This window comes from Chelonia mydas, chromosome 1 (assembly GCF_015237465.2).
Source record: "Chelonia mydas isolate rCheMyd1 chromosome 1, rCheMyd1.pri.v2, whole genome shotgun sequence".
Classification (NCBI taxonomy): Eukaryota; Metazoa; Chordata; order Testudines; family Cheloniidae; genus Chelonia; species Chelonia mydas.
Window position 1 is genome coordinate 253279606 of NC_057849.1, and position 9595 is coordinate 253289200.

Sequence of the window (9595 nt, forward strand, 5' to 3'; positions counted from 1 at the left end):
CATAGTGGAACCAACCACGGGTATTCCATATCCTGTAGTGGCCTGTCCCTGATACTGCCAAGGAAGGAAAAATAACCCCAGACACTCAGAGTGCAGTGAGCCAGTCATGCAGTGCTCTGCATTGGGCACTCCTTCCTACCCCACAGGCAATCAGTTTATGCCTTGAAGCATGTGATTTGATTACCCTCCTCATTATCTTAGCTGGTTTAGCCACAAAAGCTATAAGCAACAATAAAATTAGCCATCCCTCTTTAAAACCCAGCCACACCATTTGCCTTAAGGACCTCCTGGGGTGATACATTCCATAGGTTAACTGTACGCCGCACACAGAACTGTTTATTTTTATTGTTCTAAAGCGACTGCCCTTTAATTTCAGCAAGTGGCCTCTTGTTCTCATGTCACTGGAGATGTCATTATATGCCTTTTATCACTGAACGCCTCAGACGAGTCCGATTCGAACTCTTTATCTTTCGAGGCTAAATAGTCGGATATTAATTCAATCACACATTTATCTTCATTGACCTTCTCTGGACCTTTTCTGCATCTTTCCTCTCCTGAAGAGCAACCAGTTCTGACCCATAGCACGCCCCAATCCTGTTCCTCTCCAGAGTGAAGGTCAAGTGCCTGTGACCTTCCTTTTAGTTATTTAAAAGTAGCCAATCGGTGCGCTGTTTTCTAATGTGCAGTCTTTTAGTTTAGTCAGATTGTCAAGTCAGAGGCTGGGCTGGCAAAATCTCTGCCTAAAGCCGGGAAGAAAGCTTTCAAAGTGAATTAGTCCCTCGTTCCTGCTACTAACATCTGGCCAGACCTGAAACTTGACATTGCTTCTGTCAAGCAGTGAGACAAATCAGGAAGCAGATTTCATTGTTGTGGCAGCCACTTATTTTGGAAGCCCTTTGGAGTCTTGCTCAGCTTTGGTTAGCTGCCTTTAGGGGAGGAAACGTGGCCCACTGGATCAGGCTGTGGACTAGGACTGGGGAGAGTTGGCTTCTGTTCCCAGCCTTGCCATTAGCTTGTTGGGTGACCTTGAACATGTCATGTCACCTCCCTGCACCACAGTTTCCCTGTCTGTAAAATGGGAATAATGACACTTCTTTGTAAACCACCTTGAGGTCTACTGCAAGAAAGTACTGTGTAAGAGATAGGGGTTATTATCATCAGCATCACACTGGCTTCCTCTTCATTGTGAGCCAGTAGACATACCATAGGCCAGTGTTCCCCAAACTTCGGGGAAAAAACCCTCCCCATCAGGAAAACAAAACCTATAGCACTCCCCCCTTCACCCTTGCAATGTGCTGGTAAAGGCCCTATCCAAAGTGAGTGATCATTCTGAGTAAATTAGGTAGATGTTCATAATATGGTCCTCCCTCTCTTTTCTCACATGGTCTGTGGAGCAGTGAAATTTTTAACTCTATTGACATTTACCATCCCATCACTGGCAGTGGAGTGGGGCACTTCATACCTCAGAGCTATTGTTTCGGGTTCCTTGCAAACTCAGGCAGACAATGCTGCATCGGTTACACTCACTCAGTTTTCGAGGTTTGCTTGACAATCATAACAGCTAGATGCTCACTTTTTTCACGCAGATTGAGACTTGAAGAGCAACTGAGAGACCTGTCCATGTGCCCCATCCCCTGGGCTAGTCCTTTGTGCTCTCCAGGGAGCGTGCCCCATACTTTGGGAAACACTGCCATTGACCTGCAGGCAGTGTTTGACCTGCTGCGCCAGGTTTTGGAGCTCATACTGTGTACAGTTGCCCATGTCACCCATCTCAGATTCTCCAGCATTGGTCAGAATTTCTCAAGGTAACACCCATCTCCCCCCTCTTCTCCGCACACACAGGGGCTCCAAATCGCTTATGGGGATTCCATTGCACGGTTGCATCAAAACAAGATGGCGTTTGGACACAATGACAATTGTCCCACTGGAGAGCCTCATGAAGACGGCAGGGGATGACTCCAGTGCTGTGGCTCATCTGTAGGAGAATGGTTCTGAACTTTTCCCCTTGTGATTCAACCGCTTTTTCTCCCTCAAACCCACATCACAGAATCCTTTACAGCAGTCCCAGTAGCACTTCAAAGAATTGTTACAAGGCTGTTGCTGCAACTTTATAACCCTCCTTCCTAGCTGGTGGGAGTAGGAAGGCCTCGTTGTACTGTGTCTCACACTGATTTCAGTGGTTTTGGACTTTTCCCCAAATCCAGCACATTCCTGGTGCCTGACCCTTTGCTCTAACCATTAGACCAGATGGCCTTCAGCCTATTGACAGAAGAGAGGACAGAAATGCTTATAGCTGCTTAAAGCCACTGTCTCCCCAATTTTATCCTGGCTACTTTCAGAAGGGAATGTTATTATTCCCCACTACTGACTGCTTAGAAAATAGGAAATCTCACACTGTTCTTCTTCTCTCTTTTGCTTTGTGAGAGAAGGCAGGAACCTTATTCTGAAGTGCCTTTCTTGCGCTGGTCATACCACTTCCTGTGCTGCCTGACACACACATACAGTATCAGACAGGGTGCTCCTGTGATCAGAACTTCTCTCGCTGCGCCAGAGACCAGGAAAAGCTAATGGAATGCCTATCAGCAGGACCTGTGCTAGCAAAGAACAGGAAGCAAGCCAGTGACCCCATAAAAACCTTCTGGTGTTTCCCCTCCATTTCCTGGCCCACTGCTGGATACCCACTAACCTTGCAGATGAAAATAACCTGGAATTGAGCATAAGTAACTTGGGCACCTATGCGGATGCTTGGTTGTCTTTTTATATTTATATATGTAATAATATCATAGAGAGATATTAATTACAGAACTGTTTCCCTGTCCAGAGATTCTGTTCATACTACAAACCCCTGAAAGCACAGTTCAAGAAGTTTCTGGTCATCAGTGAAAGCCTGAAACTGGATTACAAGCGTCTTAATTAATCTCTCCCTCTTTCCAGTTATGTTTTCATGATATCTTGCGGGGGGGGGGGGGAGGCAAGAGAGAGAAAGTGCACAAAACAATTTTCTCCCATTTAAAAGATAACTACAGGGGAGCAGCTGGAGGTAGATGCTGGCAGGAGATTTTCAGCATCATGTCTGACATTTCTGCTCACAACTCACACTAACAATAAAGGGATTTGGGCAATAAGGAAACTGTACCTTACATTTATACTGTGCTTTTCGCCCCCAAAGGAGCTCAATGTATTTTAGTCCGTTGGTTCTCAATCATCTGCTTCCACTTCCTCCCATCAGTTGTTTTTTTCTCCTGCGACTACCACTCCCCCACAACATCCCAGAATCCTTTGTGCCTCTTCTTGTGTCACATCAGCTCTACTCTTTCCCTCTGGATTGCTGAGAGTCAGGGAACTCCACTTTCTCTTCCTCACACCCTTCTGGCTGCTGGGTGGGGTGGAGGCTCCATTTTCCCCTCTCTCCTCCCTCCCCTCTAGGTACACAGAGGATGGAGATCCCTCTCTCTTCCTATCCCTCTCTGAGCTTCCGGGCCTCATCCTCCTTAATCCTTGGAGGGAATATTTCCAGCCCTGCCCCGATCACTGAGCTGGGGGTAATCCATGCAGTTGTTTCTCTCAAAACAGCAGAGGAATGTGGCCCACAGGCAGAGAGTAGTGGCTTTTGATTATTTAGGGACCACTCTACCCACTGCTAAATTATAGCCAGCTCTGGGGTTGAACAGGCCAGCCATTCTGCACCAGCAAAACAACACAGCAGTTTTTTGAAGGGAAGGTGAAGAATGAGTGATGAAGCAAATTAATGCTTTGTCCTTTCAGCTCTAGCAAACAGGAATATAAAGTGAAGATTGTGCAAATGAAGGAGAATTACAGCAATGGCAACAAATGTTAACCTCTGCATTTCCAGAGCATTGTGTGGAGTTTCAGCCCCGGGTGGCGCCCCACACCGCATCATGCTCATAGCTAGAGTGGGAAAGGGCCATCCCTACCCCCACAGACCCTGAGTGACTAACTGGAGGACAGACAGGGGAACTGGCCCCAGACTCCTAGGAAATTCAACCCCTGACCTGATTCCCTGTGACAGTCTGTAACCCTGTGTTGAACCCTTTTGCAAGACTACGATAAATTTTGTACAAATTATGCCTTGTGAGGTATCATTTGAAAGCTCATAATTTGCTGATCATTATTGTCCTGGTAAAATATGTGTGGCCACATTGTATGTAAAATTATAAGATTATACAGTATGATGTTACTAAGACATATTCTAAATATGCAGAAACAGCCACCAACCAGTTCCTCAGAGACAAAAGGCAAACTGATGCCTCAGCCAGGTGTCAATGAAATCAAATGGACCACCACCTGGTTAAGTGGCCATTCTTTGGCAGGAAAAAGAGTGTAAGCAAGAAATTTACATCTTGGCAAAGAAAGAGCTGGAGATCCATCCCCACAAAGACTTTCAGTCTCCTGAGCCCCAGCTAGAGAAGATTCTCAAGGAAGAGGAAACGGTATAAGAAAGGGGAACAGATGTCCCAAGTTACTCCTCCTTTTCTCTCTGCCTATGGCAACAACACCTGAAGGACAAGGAAAGTAACACTAAACTGGAGGGAGGGGTCCTGGCTGAAATGAATCCAACCAGTAAGACTGCTGAAGCATGTGGTGAAAGATATTTCCTTTGAATTCATTTAGCTTGTTAAATTAGATATTAATTGCATTTTACCTTTTATTTGCTCGTAACCAATTCTGACTTTTATGCATCATTACTTGTAATCACTTAAAATCTTTCTTTCTGTAGTTAATAAATTTGTTTTATCTTGGATTGAAGTGTTTGGGAAACTTCATTTTGAGATAATAGGATTTGTGCCTATCATTTTCTATTAATAAGATGATGAACTTTGTCTGAGCTTGTGTTGTCCAGGAGAGGGCTGGGCAGTATAAAACATAGATTTCTGGGGGCAAGCCTGGGACTGGGAGTTTGCTGGTGTTGCCTTGCAGTGTAATTCAAGAGTGGCTGACCATAGCACTCATACAGTACAGCTGGGAGTAATTTACATGCTGGAGGTTGGGCGTGAACAGGCCAGGAATGGTTGCTCTCAAAGCAAAGCAGTGTAAAAGGCACCCCAGGCTGGAGAATTGAGGGGACACCGCTGTTCAACAGTCTAGATTGTACCCTGGGTAATGTCACACTCCCCACCACCAGTCTGCCTCCCTGTTGGAGCTTAGCCCTGCCCAAATGGGGACAGCAGGTTGGTTGCAGGCCATCTGGTTAGCTCTGGGCCAATTTGCTGGCATCAGGTGGGGCAAGAGGAACAGCCCAGGTCTGAGGGATCAGCCTATGGAGCAGGCTGGGAGCGTGGCTGCAGCCAGACTGAAGAAGCAGCTTAGACCCAGCAGAAGAGCCCTGACCATCATGGTGATGGACACAAAGTGATGCAGCAGAGGCTGGGATTCACCCTCAGAGCTTGTGCTGTGCCCAAGCACCAGGGACTAGCACAAGGATCAGATGGTACCTTGTTTGGGACTCAGAGACTTGGGCTGTTTGGACTCACGATTGGGTTAGAGAATGGTAGTCTGTATGTTTAGCTATGGGGGCTCAGTAGAATGGATTATTGCTGTGGAGGGGGGTACAGATAGCTCCTTCTAGGGCCTCTGAACGGTCCTTTGTACTAATTCAGGTTGTGTCTCTGCCCAGATGAAAGTGTTGGCTTACATTTAATGGCACCATTTATTTGTGAGTTAATTCCTGCCTCCTTCAAGGGAGTTAAGTGGTTTAGGCCTGGGAGGGGGGCAAGCAGAGTTCTTTCAGGCATGTGGCTTGGTGTTTGGGATTCACGTATTGAACCGGGGTGCCCCCACCACACATGTAACTCAGACTGAAATCAGCAGGAACCATGCAGCTCAGCTCTTGAAAATAGAGTGTCAAAGAGGGTGTGCTCCAGGTGCGCTATAGAAAGAGGTATTATGGTGGTGCATAAAGACTCCAAGTGAGATTGAGGCTCCATTGTGCTGGGCACTGTTTCTTTAAGTGTTAACCACCAGCTAAAGTGCTTATCATCTAAATAAATAGGGCAGACAAAGAGTGCAAGGGGAAATGGAAATGAGGTGACTTGCCCAGTGTCACAGAGCAGGTCAGTGGCAGAGGCAGGAGTACAACCCAGGTCTCCTGTCTCCTGGTCCAGTCGCCCTATCTATTAGACAACATTGCCTTTGTGCAGTCATTCATTCACAAATGCTCTGTAACTAATTGTTCTGCTTCCCTCATTATATGCTGAATATGCCAGGAGGGAGAACTGGTCCTTGTGGGACTCTGCAAGTGAGGGATATAGTAGTGGCAGTGCATTTTCCCATCACTGTTTGTTGGGTGTGTTGCTCCAAGAAGGTTTGAAATAATTATAGTGCATTCCCCTGGTCCCATGTGCATTCCCCTGAGTCGTATGGTAAGGAAGAGAAAGAGCCTCTTGAACTTTCTAGAGGCCAATGCCGGGGAGAAGAGGCGGTTCCGATGCCAGACAAAGACCCTGCAGCAGCAAAGATCCAGCACAAGACTAAAGAAGGGTTGTCTGCCTTTGAGGCCATCTCAGCGGACAAAAGGACACAGCCCTCCATCAGAAGACAGCGGGACACCACGCTGGAGGGGTGGCATTTATTTTTGTCCATCACACATTTACAACTTTCAAGCAGCTATGGCAAGACTGATTCTTTTTCTTTTCATTCTCCTCAGAAATTACAAAAGAAACTGACATCCCCTGTGTGAGGACACCAGGAGTTATGGAACATGCCAAGAGACCCACCATGAGGTATCTCCTGAGCAACTACAAGGTATGAACAATCACTTTCTAGCTAGTGGCCGCCATTCCCTGAGGTATTTTGTCCCTTTGGAGGCACACTTATCCTACACAATGCAGGGCACCTCTTGGGACCATCATACCCTGTGCACCTCCTGCCCGTTGTTTTCGTTACATGATCCAGCCTCTCTCTAATTATCCTGCATAAGTCACACTCTGGACATTGACCCTGCCTACAGAACCTGAGCCTCTTCCAGACCATTTCTGCAAATACCTCATCCCTCCCCAGTGTATTTGTCCTATGTGATCCTGGCCCTCTGGGGCCAATTGTCCTGTTAGCTAGTCCTTCTCTGTATCCTTACATAGCATGACCATCACTTTGCTGATACTTTCCCCAGTTTCTGATCATGTCTGCAGGACAGAATCATCTTAAGGAAAAGGGGGTATTTTTTTATAGTAAATGCAAAAATAATTAGTGCCGCTTGCTAAATGGGGATCTGGGTGCCTTAAGAAAACATACTCTCGACATATAAAAATAACAGTAAACCAACCCTGGTCACTTTCACATTTTCTTACTATAAAAATGTCTTAACTCAACTCCTGGGAAAACATTTATTCAGAAATGTTGCCACCTAAAAGAACATTAATGTGTTCTGTGTGCTTTGCACACATAAGTATGAGCACATTTTATTTGTGTTGGATTTAGGAGACAATAAGAACTTGATAATAGTCTTCTCCACTTTCAGCTGGAGTGAAGATGCAGAACATTTCATGGACAACTTTGTGCTGCTGATTGCGGAGTGCATAACAGTGAGTCAAATTTGCACAGGGATCACATGAATAACCAAGAGCAATGAGCAGTTTCCAAAATATTTGAGAAGATTGGGCTGTAAAGTCCTTAAGAGAACATAAATTAGACCAGCAGCAGTCATGGACAGAGCTCCGGTACTCTGACATCAGATGTAGAATAGCTGGAAGAAGATGTGTGTTTAAAATCAATATGATGGACAATAAGCCATATGTAGAGATTAATGTTTAACTTTCTATACTTTGTTTGTGCACCTCTCTCTCTCTCTCTCAAAGTACCTTCTCATAGGAGGCTAAAGATGTTTCCCTGCCTTGTGAAAAATAATAATGAAACAGGATTTCCATTTTTAGGTTAAGATGATAAAGCTACAACAAAGCAAATATCTGGGAATTGATTTTTATTAATAACATAACTATTAAATTACCTCGAACTCACATTTCTGCAACATTAAAATCCTTAGTTTAATTGGCTGCAGGGGTCTTAAAGATCCACGATCACTGAGAGATCATCTCAGGGAATGCAGGGCTTGGAGGGGATCGATTTTGACTGTAATTATAGGAAAGTCACTTTTTAAACACTAAGTAAAATATTTTTCCTTTTAACTGTGAGCCATAACTTGTCTGAAAATGATCAGCTGAGACCAGAAACCCCATAAATAATGAAGAGAAGAATCCCAGGGTTTGGTTAAAGAGTTTAGCGTGTGCTTGTCATGGCCTTTAGTTGGGGAATCTCTAGGATTCTGGAGTAGCCTAGGGTTTCACTTGTCCCCCCACCAGAGGCCTCTCATATGTGCAGTGAAATTGTGATGGTGTGTACTGTCTCTTGCCCTGGAGAAATGCAGGCATGGCTCAGCTTACTGGGAGGGAAGGAGACAATGGAGTCTTCTTTGCTATTTATCATCTCCTGTGATGTGCAGGTGCTGATTAAGAAAGAAGCAATGCATTCAGTCTCCAGCACCATCTGGATACAGGCCACGATTGCCATAACTGACCTGAGGTATTCCAATATTTCATTCACTTGTCCAATCTTCACACCCAAATCAATGCTCCCCGAACCAGAGCTGCAAGTTACAGCTGCTTAGTCAGTGCCTGTTGATTGTGGCTTTGCCTTTAGTTGCTCAATATTACTTTGGGGAAGGAGGGCCAGCATTACTGAACTATTGATATCATCCCAGTTAACGTTAGAATCATGTTTAGCCTAGCAACAGGCCTGAACCAAAACTTGGGATCCAAACACCCCAGAGTTTATGGGTGTGCATAGCAGGTACCAAATTGAACAAGAAATCAAAATATGTACCTTGGACCCATCAATACTCAAAGGCAAATATGCATCAAAGTGAAGAGCTTCAAACTGGTGAATCCCTACTAAAAGCTATACAAATAGCTCTACTGGCCACGGTCCTGAGATGTCTACAAGTCCCATTGTTAGAAAGATTCCCCCAGCCCAAGCCCCTCTCAGGCAGCTATTTCCTCCCAGTTTGATGTCAATGTTAAAGTGTAAGTTAGGCTCCAGCACTGTAAAGTCCAACCTGTGCCCCTTGCTTTTAGCAGCAAACAGCACGTCATAATGGCCTTTCCTGTGAAATCGTGCTGTCTCTCAGAGCAGTTTGGCTTCAACACCATTCCCAGGGTAATCCTTGTGAGTGTTTGTATTCTCCTCAACAAGCCATCAGTGTTGTCTGGCTTTTTATTGTTGTACCTGAAAGGCTGCATGTTTCAGTCGCACATACATAGCAAAACTTCATAACTTCATATACAATGATAGCACATACTGTACAATTTAATAGGATATTAATGTTTAACAGATTAAGACTTTTAAAAAGATACCTCACGAGGCATAGTTTGTATAAAACATATCATAGTTATACCACCATGGTGAATATGGGGTGCAGAGTATCACTTTGGGGCACAGAGTGTTACAGATCCTTGTTGGAGCAATTGCATGAAGCTATCCCTGGACTGGTGGGGCTCAAAGGCAGAGATTGTTGCTACAAAACGTGGCTGGATGCTTCCCCAGCAAAGCCATTTCCTAAAAAACCAAGGGTGGCACAAGTAAAGGA

General features: G+C 45.1%; 1 long non-coding RNA gene across 1 annotated transcript in view; it reads left to right on the plus strand.

The window, feature by feature from the left end:
* LOC122462251 overlaps positions 1-7915 on the plus strand; it is a 32016-nt gene extending 24101 nt beyond the window's left edge. The window contains exons 2-3 of the long non-coding RNA XR_006284699.1: positions 6665-6762; positions 7475-7915. This is a non-coding gene — a long non-coding RNA (uncharacterized LOC122462251). The remainder of the gene's footprint in view (positions 1-6664; positions 6763-7474) is intronic.
* Positions 7916-9595: the final 1680 nt, after the last annotated feature.